The 16,681-nt window shown below is 46.6% G+C and overlaps 1 pseudogene; it reads left to right on the top strand.

The window, feature by feature from the left end:
- Window positions 1-15,754, top strand: part of LOC136523977 (ABC transporter G family member 1-like) — a 32,845-nt pseudogene extending 17,091 nt beyond the window's left edge.
- The last annotated feature ends 927 nt before the right edge of the window (window positions 15,755-16,681 follow it).

Raw genomic sequence — 16,681 nt, 5'->3', positions numbered from 1 at the left:
GGAGATCTAGTTTAACTAGGATTCTTCCCTTGTAATCTTAGTAGTAGTATCATTCTGTAATCCTACTAGGAACTCTCATTGTAAACTGACTAGGATTCTAACCCCCTGACTATATAAGGGGGGCAGGGTTCCTAGAGACAGGACTTTGACAACACTACACAACACTTTACAATCAATCCAACGCAAAGGCTAACGCCGACTGGACGTAGGGCTATTACTTGATCAAAGATCGAGGGTCCGAACCAGGATAAATCGACTGTCTCTTGCGTTAATCGTCGAGTTCCGCATACGCTGAAGCCTGAACATACTGCCCCGAGTACCCCTATGGCAGGCTATCGGTGGTGAAACATCGACAGCTGGCGTGCTAGGTAGGGGCTTTCAGCGAATTTGCATCCGAGAGCTCGATGGACCTCGACAACATGATCTCCTCGATGGGATCAACCTTCATCTTCGGTTCATGGATCTGCGAGGCAGGCGACGATGGCAAGCTTCAAAGCTATCTCCTCAAAGATTCGGATCACTATGAAGACCTTTCTATTTTGGCAACTACGACAGATCATCTCGCTGGAAGATTCGCGCAGCTCATGATATCCAATCCAACTCAGATTTCACGACTTTACGCATCCAACTCAAACTCAGGCTCCACATCCGAGATGGAATCTTACCTGAGTTCTTTTGAGAAACCAAGTTCTTCTCTGGCAGGGTTCCAGAATGCGGCTTCGGCCTATCAAGAATACAGCTTGGAGTACACTCAGAATTCATTCAAGAAGCCGGGTCCTTTTCCGTTTGAACTCCACAACATGGCAAAATCTTATCAGGCATGGACCGAAGGATCCCTCGATCCGGTGCTTAGAATGCCACTAAAAGGAGCTCAGGAAGGTCTCGTACTAACTATAACATCTCAAGACTGCATCATCCACTGGCTAGGTTATGTTCCTGAGGATAGCGGTACCCAACTAGTCGGCACGACGACAATAGCAATTCTATCCTACCAAGAAGGAGACTTGATCTACGACCTTAAAGCCTCTACTAAAGTTATCAACGACTATGACAGTGTGGAAACCGATGCCGATAACAGAACAATTCACGCATGAGAAGTATTCATGGTTCGACGTCCTCGATCACTATTGGTCCCCCCAGAAGCACCCGACATCAGGTCATCGAATGAATCTGAGTCCAACATATCACCCTTTATCTAGGGGCACGATGGTGAGACCAAGAATTAGAAGCAAGCTAGAGAAAGAAGAAATAAATTGAAACAAGGACGCCAACACCGTGCTAGGCAGCGCAAGGAAGCTTGGATCAGATATGAGTCAGATCTGGCCGAGTACAATAGAAGAAAATTAGAACAAGAAGTCAAAGAAAGACGCGCGGTGAATACACCCTACAATAGGATCCGAGAAGCACTAGAAGAACTCGGAGCGACATCACTTCCTAGTGAAAAATAGGAACAGCTCCGGGACCTTCGCCGGTCAGCAGCCCTAAGGACGCACGATGGAAGGACCCGCTCAAGACTACCTGCTAGGTCAACATCTCATAGGAAGGAAGATCAAAATCAAAGGAGGTCCGCTTTCGAGAGACTTGGACCAAGTGGGAGTCACAATAGAAAAAGTAGAAGGGACCATAGTCAAAACTACCAAGTCGAACAACCAAGGAAGATTAAAAGCGAAGCACCCATTCAGACATCCCCATAGAACTACTCTCACCAAAACGACAGTTGGCAGGAAGGAGGTGCCGAATCAGAATACAAAGAAGCCGGAATGCACGATAGATTCCCCTGTTTTGTGAACAGACTTGCTTCAATACAACTACCTCACAAGTTTAAGCTGTCCAATCACTCTAAATATGATGGCAAGACCGAACCAAGGCAGTGGCTCAGGATTTACTCACAGTCGATTGAACTAGCTAGAGGAGATGACGACATCAAGACCTTGTTTGTTCCCATGGCCCTAGAAACCATGCCCCTCTAATGGTTCGACAAATTAAATCCAGGGTCAATCAGAAATTGGGAGGACTTGCAAAGAGTTTTTTGTGAAAATTTCGCAGGTATCATTACGCACCCCATCACCCACGCAGAATTAAAAGGACTCAATCAGAAAGGGGGCGAAAGTCTCAGAGATTACTATCGACAATTTGGCGAACTACGTGCTCAAGTACATGACATCACCGAACGAGAAGTAATCGAAGCTTTCTCTCATGGAATCATGGCTAGGTAGCAATTTCAGGACTTCTACAAAGAAAATCCAAGAAACAATAAAGAATTTAGACGCATAGTAGAAAAGATGATTACTGCAGAGGAGAAGACACAAGAGAGGTTCCTGGATAGAAACAACCGAGATAACCCGGACAAGCAAAATCATCGAAACATCGATAGCTGGCGCGTACAAGTCGATAACTGAAGATGGAAAAGAAGTCAACAATACATGGCACATCAGCCAACTAAGAAGATTCTACGCATGAAAACAACTCAAGGAAGAATTTATATACAAGCCACAAGAGATCAATGTTCATGATTAATAAAGATGGTGTTCCTCGACAACATATGTCTTATTATGGCTTTCCCTCAGTTGTTTTCACTGAGCATACCGGCCAAGAGCAAAACAGCTAAAAAGATGCTTGAGCCCGCCGATGAGGGTAGCTAATAAGCTAACACCCGAACCAAAAAGCAAAATGGCTGAAATTATGCCTGAGCATACCGGCCGAGAGCAAAAGAGCTGAAAAGATACTTGAGCCCGCCGATGAGGGTTGCTATTAAGCTAACACCCAAACCAAAAAGCAAAATGGCTGAAATTATGCCTGAGCATACCGGCCAAGAGCAAAAGAGTTGAAAAGATGCTTGAGCCCGCCGATGAGGGTAGCTAATAAGCTAACACCCGAACCAAAAAGCAAAATGGCTAAAATTATGCCTGAGCATACCGGCCGAGAGCAAAAAAACTGAAAAGATGCTTGAGCCCGCCGATGAGGGTAGCTAATAAGCTAACACCCGAACCAAAAAGCAAAATGGCTGAAATTATGCCTGAGCATACTGGCCGAGAGCAAAAGAGCTGAAAAGATGCTTGAGCCCGCCGATGAGGGTAGCTAATAAGCTAACACCCGAACCAAAAAGTAAAATGGCTGAAAAGACGCCTGAGCATATCGGCCGAGAGAAAAAGAGCTGAAAACATGCTTAAGCCCACCGATGAGGGTAGCTAATAAGCTAACACCCGAACCAAAAAACAAAATGGCAGAAACAAGCCAGTTGTCTGACTACTCGTCACAATTTCTGACTACTTTGGCTGCGGTGACCAACTACTCAACAGCTCATGTCCAAGTACTCGCAAGCTGATGCTCGGGGGCTACAACCACTGGGGTCTCCTGAGCGCAAAATGTCAGGATCACGTGCTGATTCTACCACGCTGCCGTCAATCAAGCGAAGTCATGGTTTAATATTTTTCAAATATTCTTTAATCATAATATATCTCTGGATATTATCCATATGCCTCCGCGGCTCTACTACAGTTGATTTACCTAGGTCGCTGAGGCCTTAATCCGTGAAGCCTACTCACTGGAAAAGGAACCATTTTCTAGACCATGTCATCAAATAAGGAGCTCGCCCACCACTGGCTGCCTTACTTGGCCACTACTTCGTTGGGTGAGACACACGCCCCACGCTGTCTTACTCGGTTGCTGCTCTAGAAGTCGCCAGGACATCCGACTACTCGGCCATGGTGATCGACTACTCGGTTGGGGTGATCAACTACTCGACAGCTAAGGTCGACCTTGTTGCGGTGATTTGGAAATTCAAAGGTGGGGGTGATACGGGGTCTCCGGTGAGGGGACTGCCCACCTGAAGCCTTTTGACGGATTATCTAGGTTGCCTTACTTGGATCAGATCATGGTCGAACGAGAAGATTTTGCATCAACAAGATGAGCACGAATATGAGGATGCACGTGCATATTTATATGTACTTTCATTACTCAAGCGAAACAAAGGAAGAGGCATGACATACAGCAGCATGCAAGAAGACATCAAGCACGCAAGATAATTATGGAAAGTACTCGGTGGCGCAACTGTGTTGACTTGCAATGGTATATGGATAGCCTACTGCAGTTCGTGGGTTACTTGGATACACCCTTGAGAATGTCTAGAAGATCCTACATATCCTCAGAAGAGGTTTTTAGTTCTTTGAACAACTCAGATTCAAGACCCTCCAACTTTTTGTTCCAAATAGGAAGAGGCTCGGGGGCTACACTCAGTGAGTGCACTTTTTTCTTTGAAAAAGCGCACGTCACCAAGAAGACTTCTTCAAGACAGACCACTTCAAGGACTCACGACAAAAAGAACCCGGACCGAGCTATATCCGAGTTCTTTTTGATAAAGAACCTAGGTATATGCTCGGGAGCCCTTCGACGAAGAATCAGAGCAATTTCAAGACAAGACCCTCCAGCTCCTTGTTCCAAATAGCAAGAGGCTCAGGGGCTACACCAAGATGGGAGTATTTTTTCTTCAAAAAAGCACACATCACTCAAAGATCCCAAGAAGCGCTACATGGTTTCACTCAAGAAAGCACTCGGACGACGCTTGTTCCTACTTGGCAAGACCTGATGGAACAAGATGAAGCTTCCAGAGCTCAACCATGAAGTGCTCGGGGGCTTGTCGATGCGGGACCCATGGGATACACTGCAAGGAAGAGAGGAGATCTAGTTTAACTAGGATTCTTCCCTTGTAATCTTAGTAGTAGTATTATTCTGTAATCCTACTAGGAACTCTCGTTGTAAACTGACTAGGATTCTGACCCCCTGACTATATAAGAGGGCAGGGTTCCTAGAGATAGGACTTTGACAACACTACAGAACACTTTACAATCAATCCAACGCAAAGGCTAACACCGACTGGACGTAGGGCTATTACTCGATCAAAGATCGAGGGTCCGAACCAGGATAAATTGACTGTCTCTTACGTTAACCGTCAAGTTTCGCATACGCTAAAGCCCGAACATACTGCCCCGGGTACCCCTGTGGTAGGCTATCAGTGGTGAAACATCGATAGGCCCATTGTACCTGCATCAGATGTTCCCTTTTGAAAGGTTGATGAAAGTTTTTAGGAGGTATGTTAGGAACAGATTTAGACAAGAAGGGGGCTTGGTTGAAGGATGGTCAACGGAGGAGGCCATTGAGTTCTACACATATTATCTGGACATCAATAGGCTCAGAGTTCTAGAATCTTGTCACGAGGGAAGACTAGGTGGCAAATGAATGATCAGGGAGAAATCTATGATAGTAGATGACCCCGTTTCTTTCAGATAGGCATAGTTCGCTATTCTCCAGTAAGCAGATGATGTGATGCCATACATTGATGAGCATAGGCAATCGCTGTAAACTTTGTATCCAAGTAGGTCGCAGGCTTAGCTTGATAAAAAACATAAGGAGGAATTTGTTAGATGGTTGCGATGCTGCTTGATTGAAACAATGTTGGGTAATCAACTGGATATCTTAGCCAAGGGACCTTTGAGTAGATTGCTTAAGTACCAATGGTATGAGATCAATGGATTTATATTTTACACATAAAAGCATGATGGAATGAGCACATACCAAATTAGTGGTGTTCATTTCGATGCTCATGACGATATATTTCTGTATGGCAAGGGGGGTACAGCATGGCCCGAATAGGAGCTTTAGCTCCACAAATCCAGCCATGAGCAGCCTCGTCTAGAGGATTTCCGAGGTAAATGATGAGGTGAGGAAAGGGACCCACAGTACTAGTAGGGAGAATGACGTGCTCACCCAAGCACTCATAAACCAGGAGCACCCTGGTCGCACTAGAGGAGCCGGTCTTGTTCCTTGGAAAATAGCATTCGAGGAAGAATCTTCCACTTATTGGAGCCGCTCGAGGGGTAGAGCGGCACAAGAGGCACAGTATATGACGGTTCTGAAAGAGATGGAAGACAAATTCAAAAAATGGATTGATGAGAGGGTTCAAGAAAAAGTCAATGTACTTATGGTGTCCATGGGATCAGGAGTAGTACCACAAGAACCTATTTCAACTAGCTTTAGCCCATAGTTCAGGGGTCGCAGCAGCTGCGGATCGACCCCGCTTGACGATGAAGCGGCGAATGCGCCTCATCCAGTGGACAATATCTCCAAAACCATCAATGTCAGGCTGTACATCCATTAGGAATGGACAACTGACAAGGTGGCGGTCGACCAGGCCTGGCCTGCGGGAGATATGACCATTAATGGCCATCCAATTCCAATGGGGTATGCCCACGTCAGCATTGATACTATACTTGATAAGAAGTATAACAAGATGCACATTGATTACCCCACACAGGAAGACATGCAACGCCTTGTTCAGAACAAGGACGCTCATGTGGCCTAGTGCAAGCACTTCATTAAGCTTGATCACCAGTTGTCTTTGGATGGTGATGAGGACGACGTCGAATCTTCGCCGCCCAGAGATGATCACTTACCATCTCCCAAAAGAGGAGATCACACTATCTTCCCTGCTTCCTTGCCATCACCCTCGAGAATACAGAAGTCTTCTTCTCTTCCTCCTCGTCCTCCATCTTCATCAGCCCCAACAAAAGAGAAGACTCCTCCTCCTCCTTCTCCTCCCTCTTCATCACCCCTGAGAAAACATAATTCTCCTCCTCCTCCTCCTCCACAACAGCCCAAAACAAGATCTAAGGCATCCTCGTAGTCGTAGAAAAGGTCTTCGGATTCGGTCGCTAATGCTCCCAAAGTGGACCAACAAAAAAAGAAAAGGACGATGAGTGGCAACATTATAGACTTGATGAACCAACAAAAGCCAGAAGTAGCCTCCAAAGAAGACAAAGTTAGATTCTGGAATCTATTTGCCTCACTACCTAAGTGGAGGGTGCAGTCCGAATTCAATAGGCAAACAGAGAGTAAGCACACTCAATTAAGAGTCGAAGAAATACACCATGAAGATCAAAGGAAGGTAAACAAGATTGTCGAAGACAACCCCGGATTAACTAGGGATGATGCCGTGAACATCTATTATGATTCACTATATGAGACGGCAAGACCGGCAATGCAGTTTCAAAGAGGCAATTTCTTGGTGGACAAGGAGTATAAAAAAATTGACAACATATATGCGTGACTTGCATGATTATTACATGGCCCAAGCACTTGAGACGGGGCAGGCGGGTTTCGAATATATTATCCGCCCGCCGCATGTTTTCCATTATCCTAATGAAGAGAAGCACTTTATCGGTTTGGATCACTTGTTTTAGCTATTCCAGAGACGCGATCTCGATACACAAATGTTGACGCTATGGACTATGTAAGTACCCTACTCGCACGATATTATAATTAACTACTCTCTCGATACACAAATAGTTAACGACTACACATTCCTCATGAATTATGCAGGTGTGTAGCAAAACATTGCTTCAAAACTAAGTAAGCTCATATGTCTTTCCTAGACCCCAAGCTAGTCAACGAGAGAACATGCGAAGACATGCATGGAAATAAAGTGGAAGATCTGACAGAGACACTGACTGTCATTTTTGAAAATTTCAAGATGAGTAATTAAACTGAAATACTTCTAGCCTACAACTACGAGTATGTGTTCTCTAATCTTATTTTTATGCTTGTTTCTTGTAGTTACGATTATTCGTTAACTAGGGTTTTGTGATTGCAGCAAACATTTCATCTTCATTGTTGTCGATATTAAAAAAATCGTATCAAGGTGTGGGACTCAAAGAAAAGCCACATTCTTTGTTCGATCCCCTAGTCGAAGTGCTTAATGCATAAGCGAACCTAATAACATATTATTTTCTAATCGCACGTAGCATATTCTATTGTTGCCCCCTTTTTTCACACTTTATAACGTGGCACAGTGTCTAGGCAAGAATGGGCGGTGGGACGAAGGTTCCATTCCAGGTTGCACCAATGTAATTGGAGACCCTAGACCAGCCGGCGGGAAACAATGAATTCGGGTTCTACGTAATGTGGGCAATGCTTCGCTACCTCGGTGTAAAATCGGAGGCAGCAGATGCTTTAGTGTGTATAATCCCCATTTTATTTATATCTGTTAATTCAACAAAATGATCTACTTATTTCTCTAATATTTCTGCCTTTCGAAACTATTTTTTTGAATGATAGCGCAAGAAATTTAAACACAATAGGCTGTTAGAAATGGAGGTCATAGCACTGTCATTGGAGCTAGGAGCCTTCATCATATCGAAGTGCTTGGAAAAAAAGGAACATTCTCCATTGCATAGTCCGTGAAGTATAAGGCGCAGTACGGGTCAGAGCGGCTCGCTAGACTATTGTAATTTCTTTTTTATTTCAAGGGATCGAGAGCTTCATAAGTACTTGTAACCATAACATTTGTAATGTTTAATGTTGAAGGACCTGTCGTCTACGTAGTGAATATAAAGCGAAACCTAATTCCACCAATAAAATAAAATAAAATAAATTATAAAACAGTAAAATGCGAAAATAAGATCACTGTCGATTAGCACAAAACCGACAGTGATGGTAAAGAGGGCACTGCCGGTTCATGGCACGAGCCGACAGTGTTGGTTGAGCCATCACTGTCTGCTTGAAATCCAAACCGGCAGTATTGCTGAAGACAACACTGTCGGTTTGAGCTACCAGCCGGCAGTGATGGCTCGACCAATACAGCCGGTTTGAGCCATGAACCGACAGCGATGGCTTGCTCAACACTGTCGGCTTGAGACACAAGCCAATAATGTAGGCTTGCTCAACACTGCCAGCTTGAGCCAAGAACTGACACTCTTGAAGCAAACATTACTGTCGGTTGGGTCTACAAACCGACAGTGTTGTTCAACTGGACACTGCCGGATAGAGCCAGTGACCGACACTGTTGCATGTAGATCAGTGTCGGTTTTTAGGAACCGGCAGTGATGTCAACCCCCATCACTACCGGTATGCCATTGTCGGTTCAAAATCCGACGGTGAAGAGGGTTTTTGAACTAGGAGTGATGTCAAGATCTGGGGTAGTGAATGGCCGAAGACAGAAGCTCGCCTTCAGAACCTCAGTAAGATCTTGATCTTGATTGAAAACGGAAATACTAAAAGCATCACCACCACAAATTTTGATGAAGATTCAGACATTATTTACTTCAATGATTCAAAAGCACTTGCAAGTTTGAGAATGCTTTAGGTTGTACAGATTCAATGTTCATGCATGTGGATTTAAGTAGGTAGAGTAAGTACCAAATAAACGATTCTTGCAGGCGTACCTGACGCAAGAGAACGTGCTGATGGCCACGCTCACGCTGCGAGAGGCTATCTACTACTCGTCTCAAATCCAACTGCCGGACAGCATACCGCTTGCCAAGAAGCTCGCCCTCGCCGACGAGACTATCCAGGAGATGGGGCTGACCAGCGCGCTGGACACGCGCATCGGCGGCCGCGAAACCAAGGGCATCAGCGGCGGGCGCTAGCGGAAGCGGCTGAGCATCTGCATGGAGATCCTCACGCGGCTGCGGCTGCTATTCCTGGACGAGCCCACTAGCGGGCTCGACAGCGCCGCCTCGTTCCACGTGATGAACTGCATCGCCGACCTCGCCGTCAGGGAGGGCATGACCATCGTCGCCATCGTGCACCAGGCATGTAGCGAGGTGTTTGAGCTCTTCCATGGCCTCTGCTTACTCGCCTCCGGTCAGACCATCTACTTTGGCCCGGCTGCCGATGCCGCTGAGGTACATCTTTCTTTACAACAATGAGACAAATATTTATTCACTTAGTTTGCTAACAATTTTCATTTACAAATACATTATATTTGCAGTTCCTCACATCAAATGGCTACCCTTGCCCACCAATGAGAAATCCCTCCGATCATTTCTTGCGGACAATCAACAGAGATTTTGAATCGGTATATAAGATTTATCTGATCAAGCTCTTATTCACAATAGTTAATGAAAGCAAACAGGGAAAGACATTTAGATTAGATTCAAATACTTGTCAATGTAGGCTCTTACTGTAGCTATGTCGAGTAGATTACAGAGAGATCGATTCATTTCATGGAAGCATCCTTTTTAACATAGTAATAACTTAAAGGAAAATGAAGAAAGAACAGTATTCAAGCCATCTGCAGCAGATGAAGCAATAGCCATTTTGACGAATGCCTATAAATCCTCCAATATATCAGAAAATGCCAAAAAGGAAATGCACGACATAAATGAAATGGTTAGTATACTCACGTCTTCTGACTATTGTGTAAGCTTGCATGGAGATGATATAAGATGTTGTTTGGCTTGATAAACTAGGGTGGATTGATGATCAGAAGAAACCAAGCCAGTTTCTTGACCAAGGTGTTTGTACTCACCAAAAGATCCTTTGTAAACATGTACAGAGATGTCGGATAGTACTGGTTGAGACTTGGCATATATGTTTCCATAAGTCTATGCCTTGGTACCATATATTACAATTTTGGCTATGGATATGATTCTATTCGTGTAAGTTGATTAGATCTTGTGTTAGTAGTCTATGATACGAATTAATAAGTAGGCTAGTTGTAAATGTAGTTAATGTTATTGATCCTATTGTTTCAGTCTAGATGATCAATGCTAATGTTCACCGGTGGCCTTCTAACATTGATGGCAATTGGAGGATTCCCATCCTTTGTAGAGGAAATGAAGGTATCACCCTTTTATTATATACATATCGTAATACTTCAGGAAAAACTTAATGAGAAGACACTTATGATAACGAGACCATGATGTGTTACTAGGAGATCTAGTAAAATATAACCTTATTAACTACTTCCTCCTACATTTTGGCATTTCTGGATTTATAATTTTTACTATATGTCTAGACATAACATATATCTAGGTGCGTAGCAAAAGCTACAAATTTACAAAAGCTAAAATGTCTTATAATTTAAAACGGAGGGAATAGAGTTCGCTCGCAGCAAAAGCTACAAAGTTACAAAAGCTAAAATGTCTTATAATTTGGAACAGATGGAGTAGAGTTCACTAGAATGTTATCCTTGTCTCATTTTCTATCTGGTATTTTTGACCTTTTAATAATAAAAGGTCAAACATGTCCACGTGTAACAAAACAATGCAATGGCAAAAACTGTTTATATCACCATGAGTTGGTATACAATTTACAATAGAATAATTATAGTTTTTTGCAAGTAGCCTGTTTTATAAATTTCTTAGGTCTCACTACATTAGGTGAAGAATTGATGAATTTATAGACGTGCACAAAGACTAAATTGTGCTCCTCTGACTTGTAACTTTGTTTATGCTGCCTAGATATTCAGGAGAGAGAGGCTAAATGGACATTATGGTGTGTCAGCATTTGTGGTCTCCAATTGGCTATCAGCCACACCATATCTTGTCCTTATTGCTGTACTACCTGGTGCAATTGCTTACTATCTGTCTGGTCTTAAGAGAGGAGTAGACCATTTCGTATATTTTACGCTTGTCCTTTGTTCGTGCACGATGCTAGTTGAAGGCCTTATGATGATTGTAGCTGCTATCGTGCCAGATTTTCTAATGGGTATTATCACTGGTGCTGGAATACAAGGTGTCATGATGCTTAATTGTGGATTTTTCCAAATACCTAGTAAACTGCCAAAGATAGTTTGGAAGTACCCAATGTTCTACATCTCTTTCCACAAGTATGCGCTCCAGGGATTTTACAAGAATGAGTTCTTTGGTTTGGTTCTCCAAAACAACCCAGGAGTAGGAGATAAAACAATATCTGTTGAGCATGTGATCCGTACCTTATTTGAAACGGAAATGGGCCACTCAAAATGGGTGGACTTTGCAGTGCTATGTGGAGTGATTGTAGCATATAGGCTGCTCTTTATATTGATTATTAAGGTTGTGGACAAGCTAAAGCCAATATTTAAGAGTGAAATGTTTAGATGTCCTACGCAATGTATTTGTGGCATGCAAAACCCATGTACCCGTCTTTAATATCTTTATGAAAGAAATGTTGTAAGTTGTTAAAGGATGCTACTGAAGACAAAACAATTACAAGATTAACTCTAATATTTCATATCTATGATTGTGTCGGTGCAGAAAGTGACCAACACGTAAATATTTATAGTTTGGCCTAGCACTCAATGACACAGGGTTTATACTGGTTATGGCAACACGCCCTACATCCAGTTTGAGTCGGTCGGTGACTTTATTCCTGAGCCCAGGTGGTCGAAGTTTGCTATGGGGTTACAAACGGAAGGGAGAAAGATGAGGGTACAAGAGGTCCGGTCGGACTCTGGTCTGAAGGGCCAAGAGTGACGGGAGCTCCGCTGTGTGCTAAGAGTTCGAGCGTGTGCTCGAGGTTTGAACCTAGTGGTTCGGTTGTGGTGTGTGAGTGAACTGAGGGGTCTATCTGTTGGGAGAGAGCGCATCCCCTTTTATAGATAAAGGGGACGACCTTACAAGCGAGAGAGAGAGTACGCATGCTACTAAGTCTTATTGCCCACGCCGTCGGGTACAAGATGATGGTAGGTGCCCATAACACTGTTGTTGTCAGATGCAAGTGGGAGGTTTTACCGTATTCACCATGTATGGTAGATGACGGCGCCCACAACATTGTTGATGTCCAGAGGCATGTGGGGGAGCCTTACCGTGTTTGTCTAGTATGGGAGTTGATGGCGCCCACAACACTGTAGGGCTGCTTGGGTTCTGTCATGCCTGGAAGGTTGTAGGGCACCCTTCTGACATGTCCTGTCGGTTACTGTCCTATAGGTGTGCAGGGTACGGTCCTCGGTATCACGGTCGACTTGAGTGCCCTACCTTACTTGCTCTGTCCATTTCCTGATCCTCACCGAGTGGGCGTCCCCAGCCAGTTGGTTCCAGTCGGCTCTGACTGCGCCAATCAGAGAAGAGCTGTAAGTAGGGGTTCGGTGCATCCTCGGTCGGAGACATGGGTCGGAGTTGGAGGCGGTGTTTGGCTAGGCCTTTCGGTCGGAGAGGCGGGCCGGAGTCGGAAGCGAGCGTTATTTCTCTTTGGCCAGGCCTTCCAGTCGGAGAGGCGGGCCTGAGTCGGAAGCGAGCGTTGTTCCTCCTTATCGAGGCCTTCCGATCAGAGATTGGATCGCCCTTCTAACCTGTCGTTTAGGAGTTTGCGCATCATTCGCACGTCGTCTGCTAGGCCGAGCCTTTGCTGGAAAGCCGGTCCATGAGGGACTCGGGTATATGAACCCGACAGGAGCCCCCGAGCCCCCGGGCGATTCAGGTAGAATCGTCTGGGGGGGTTTGTCTTGACGGCGGGTGCGTGTGAGCGCACCCGCGGGTGTAGCCCCTAAGCCTCCGGGCGATTTGGGTAGAATTGTCTTGGAGGTTTTCGTGTTGCCAATGGGGGAAGTTTTGCGCACCCGCGGGTGTAGCCCCCGAGCCCCTAGGTGATTCGGGCAGAATCGTCTGGGGGGATTGTCAGCGGGTGTGCGTGAGGCATTTTTTAGGGACCGGGCGAGACGAAGTCACGGATCCTGGCGTCGGTTGCAGCTGAGGCAGTTTTAGGGATCATGTGATATAGAGTCGTAGATCCCAACGTCGGGCATGCAGCTGAGGCAGTTTAGGGATCGAGTGAGATGGAGTCACAGATCCTGGCGTCAGGTGCGCAGCCGAGGTAGTTTAGGGATCAGGCGAGACGGAGCTCGTGGATCCTGGCGTCGGGCACAGCCGAGGTAGTTTTAGGGATCGTGTGAAAACGGAGTCGCTGATCCTAGCATTGGGCATAGCCGAGGCAGTTTTAGGGATCGGGCGAGACGGAGCTTGTGGATCCTAGCATCGGGCGTGGACGAAGCAGTTTAGGGATTGGGCGAGACGGAGCTCGCAGATCCTGGCGTCGGGCGTAGTTGAGGTAGTTTTAGGTATCGAGCGAGATGGAGTCACGGATTCTAGCGTCGGCGCAGCCGAGGTAGTTTTAGGGATCGGGTGAGGCGGATCTCGTGGATCCTGGCATCGAGCGCGGCCGAGGTAGTTTAGGGATCGGGCGAGATGGATCTCGTGGATCCTAGTGTCAGGCGCAGCTGAGGCATTTTAGGGATCGGGCGAGACGGAGTCACGGATCCTGGCATCGGGCGTGGCCGAGGCAGTTTAGGGATCGAGCGAGACAGACCTCGTAGATCCTGGCATCGGGCGCAGCCAAAGTAGTTTAGGGATCGGGCGAGACGGAGCTCACGAACCCTAGCGTCGGGCGCAGCCAAAGCAGTTTAGGGATCAGATGAGACAAAGGTCGTGGATCCTGGCATCGGGTGCAGCCGAGGTAGTTTAGGGATCCAACGAGATGAAGTCGTGGTCGAGGTAGTTTTAGGGATCAGGCGAGACGAAGCTCGCGGATCCTGGCATTGGGCGTGACCGAGGCAGTTTAGGGATCGGGCGAGATGGAGCTCGCGGATCCTAGCGTCGGGTGTAGCCGAGGCAGTTTTAGGGATCGGGCGAAACGGAGCTCATGGATCCTGGCATCGGGAGCGACCGAGGTAGTTTAGGGGTCGGGCGAGATGGAGCTCGTGGATCCTGGCGTCAGGCGCAGCCAAGGCGTTGGGTGTCTTGAGCCCCTGAGCCCTGTTGGGTTTGGTAGGGGTTAGGTTTGAGTTGGAATTTTCGTGCATTACCCTGGCCGTGGTTTTTCACAACCAGAGGGGCTAAGCTAACATCGCTTGGCTCGATGCCTCGAGTGACGCGCTCAGTGAGCTCCCTAACGGGCATGTTTGAGTGAAATCCGGGTCCATCATTCGTGATAGGGTCGGCATAGCCCTCATGTGACATTCCACTACTCCTTAACCTGCAACCCGATAGATGCCTAGGTCATTCCGGAGACCGACCTAGGTGGCCCGCTGGCCTCCCCTCGATAGAGATTCTATGAGTTTGGCTGAGGTTAGGATCAAACAAGAAGGTTGAGATGACCCTATCTGCTTTGGGGCAGACTAGGTGAGGTCCGCTCAGGGATCATCTACGTTTTCTCCCCTAGCTTTGTTTGACGTGAAGTGGCCTCGAGCCCTTCGTGGGCCGGCCTTCAAATCCTGGTCGGTCGTTGCTCATGTTGAATGAGGTAACTACCGCTTTGTGACGCAACACAGGGCGTTGTGATGCATTTAACTGCATATGCGATGCCTCAGATGTATGGAATGAATGAATGCATGTATAGATGAATGAATGATTATATAAAGAAATAGTGGGGGTTGGTAATGTTACCTTGATGACTCGAGTGCGGGGTTTGAGGAGCTCGTCGTTCGTGATGGAGTCAGCATGGCCCATATGGGGCATCCCTTTGCTCCTTACCTATCTCTTGGCGTTTGCCTGAGCCGTCCGATTGACTCAAGAAGTTTGATGGTCTCTCCTAGGTGGAGATCCCATAGTTGGGCCTTTCTAAGTCCCGCTTGGGAAGGCAGAGGGCCGCCTGCGCATGGTAGCACTTTGTTTCTCGTGCCCGACCTGTGGTAGTGGTGGGCCATACCTAGGCCATGTCCCGTCTAACTAGGCGCCGTTCTGTCGGGCAGGGTGCGTCCCATCGGTTAGGGCACATCCCGTCGTTTCCCATCCGCATTGAATGGGGGAAGGGAGAGGGTTTTTTGCCCCAATCCTTTGCCCTTCAACTGCTTCATCTTCTCCTTAAATAGGGGAAGGGAGAGGGAAAGGAGAACTCACAGACCTATTCGTGATTTTAGAGCGTAATGTTGAGCTGGAGGTCATCCAACATAGATGAGGTGGTGCTAGTTGCCTTCGCCGAGAAGGGGCTGCTTCCGCCCAAGGAGGTGGTGCTGGCTACCTTCGCCGAGAAGGGGATGCTTCTGTTGAAGGAGGTGGCGCACTAGAGGGTACTGCACGTCGCCGGCTTTGTCACCGTTTGCAAGGATTTCATCAGGATTGAGCCACCCGTGGACTCCTTCCGGTGAATCTTCTCTGGGTGAGTCTTGTCAGAGGGGAAGACGCTCAGGACTATGCTGGTGGGGGGTTTTGCTCTTGTAGCTGCTCGGGTTGGTCAGTTCATAAAGCTTGATGAGACATCCACTAGCCACGATGGCCATACTTCGGCGGGCAGCATCCCTGCCTAGGAGCTGCCTCGACTGCATGAGAAGGTCCAAAGCTCCATGCTCTTCTGCTGAGCATCTATGGGTGCGACGCCCTTAAGGTACCCATTGCCCTCGCCGAAGTTGAGGGAGCAGAACCGGACGAGGCCCTCGCAGTGGTGGTTATGTTCGATGGTATGTGTCGTGGCCTCTCCTTTGGCATCAGCCGATGCCACCGAGCAGCCACAGTAGCATTTGGAGTAAAAGTAGTCATCAAATGTAACTGTTAAGTTCATGGGAGAGCCCCCATGTGAACAGTTTTTGTATCAATGAATACATTAGTTCTACTTTGTGATAGAATCACTATCCATTCCTTGTTTTTTATCCTAGCATAGCTTTGTTTTTATCCTTTCTTTTTCGCACCTACCCATTTGTTCCATAGGCTGCAACTTTAAGAACTTGGGCGTGGCCCATGAGGCTCGGCTGCTCATAACCGTAGGTCATGGCAGGGTGCGCTCGGTTGGGAGTAAAAACAAAGTCACATAGGGTAATCAAAGGAATGGAATGCCCTTTCGTTCGGGCAACGCCCCTTTGTTCGGGCGGAAAGTTTTTACCATGTGATAGTAAAAAAGAGAGGTAGTATTTAGTATTGTACCCTCATGGAGCCCCCGAGCGACCTAGGCTGAAAGAGTTCAGGCTAGGGTGCTTTACAGGAGCAAGTGTTGAATAAAA

This window comes from Miscanthus floridulus, chromosome 18 (assembly GCF_019320115.1).
Source record: "Miscanthus floridulus cultivar M001 chromosome 18, ASM1932011v1, whole genome shotgun sequence".
Taxonomy (NCBI): Eukaryota; Viridiplantae; Streptophyta; class Magnoliopsida; order Poales; family Poaceae; genus Miscanthus; species Miscanthus floridulus.
The sequence above is the reverse complement of the archived record's forward strand: the minus strand, read 5'-3'. Positions and strand labels throughout refer to the sequence as shown.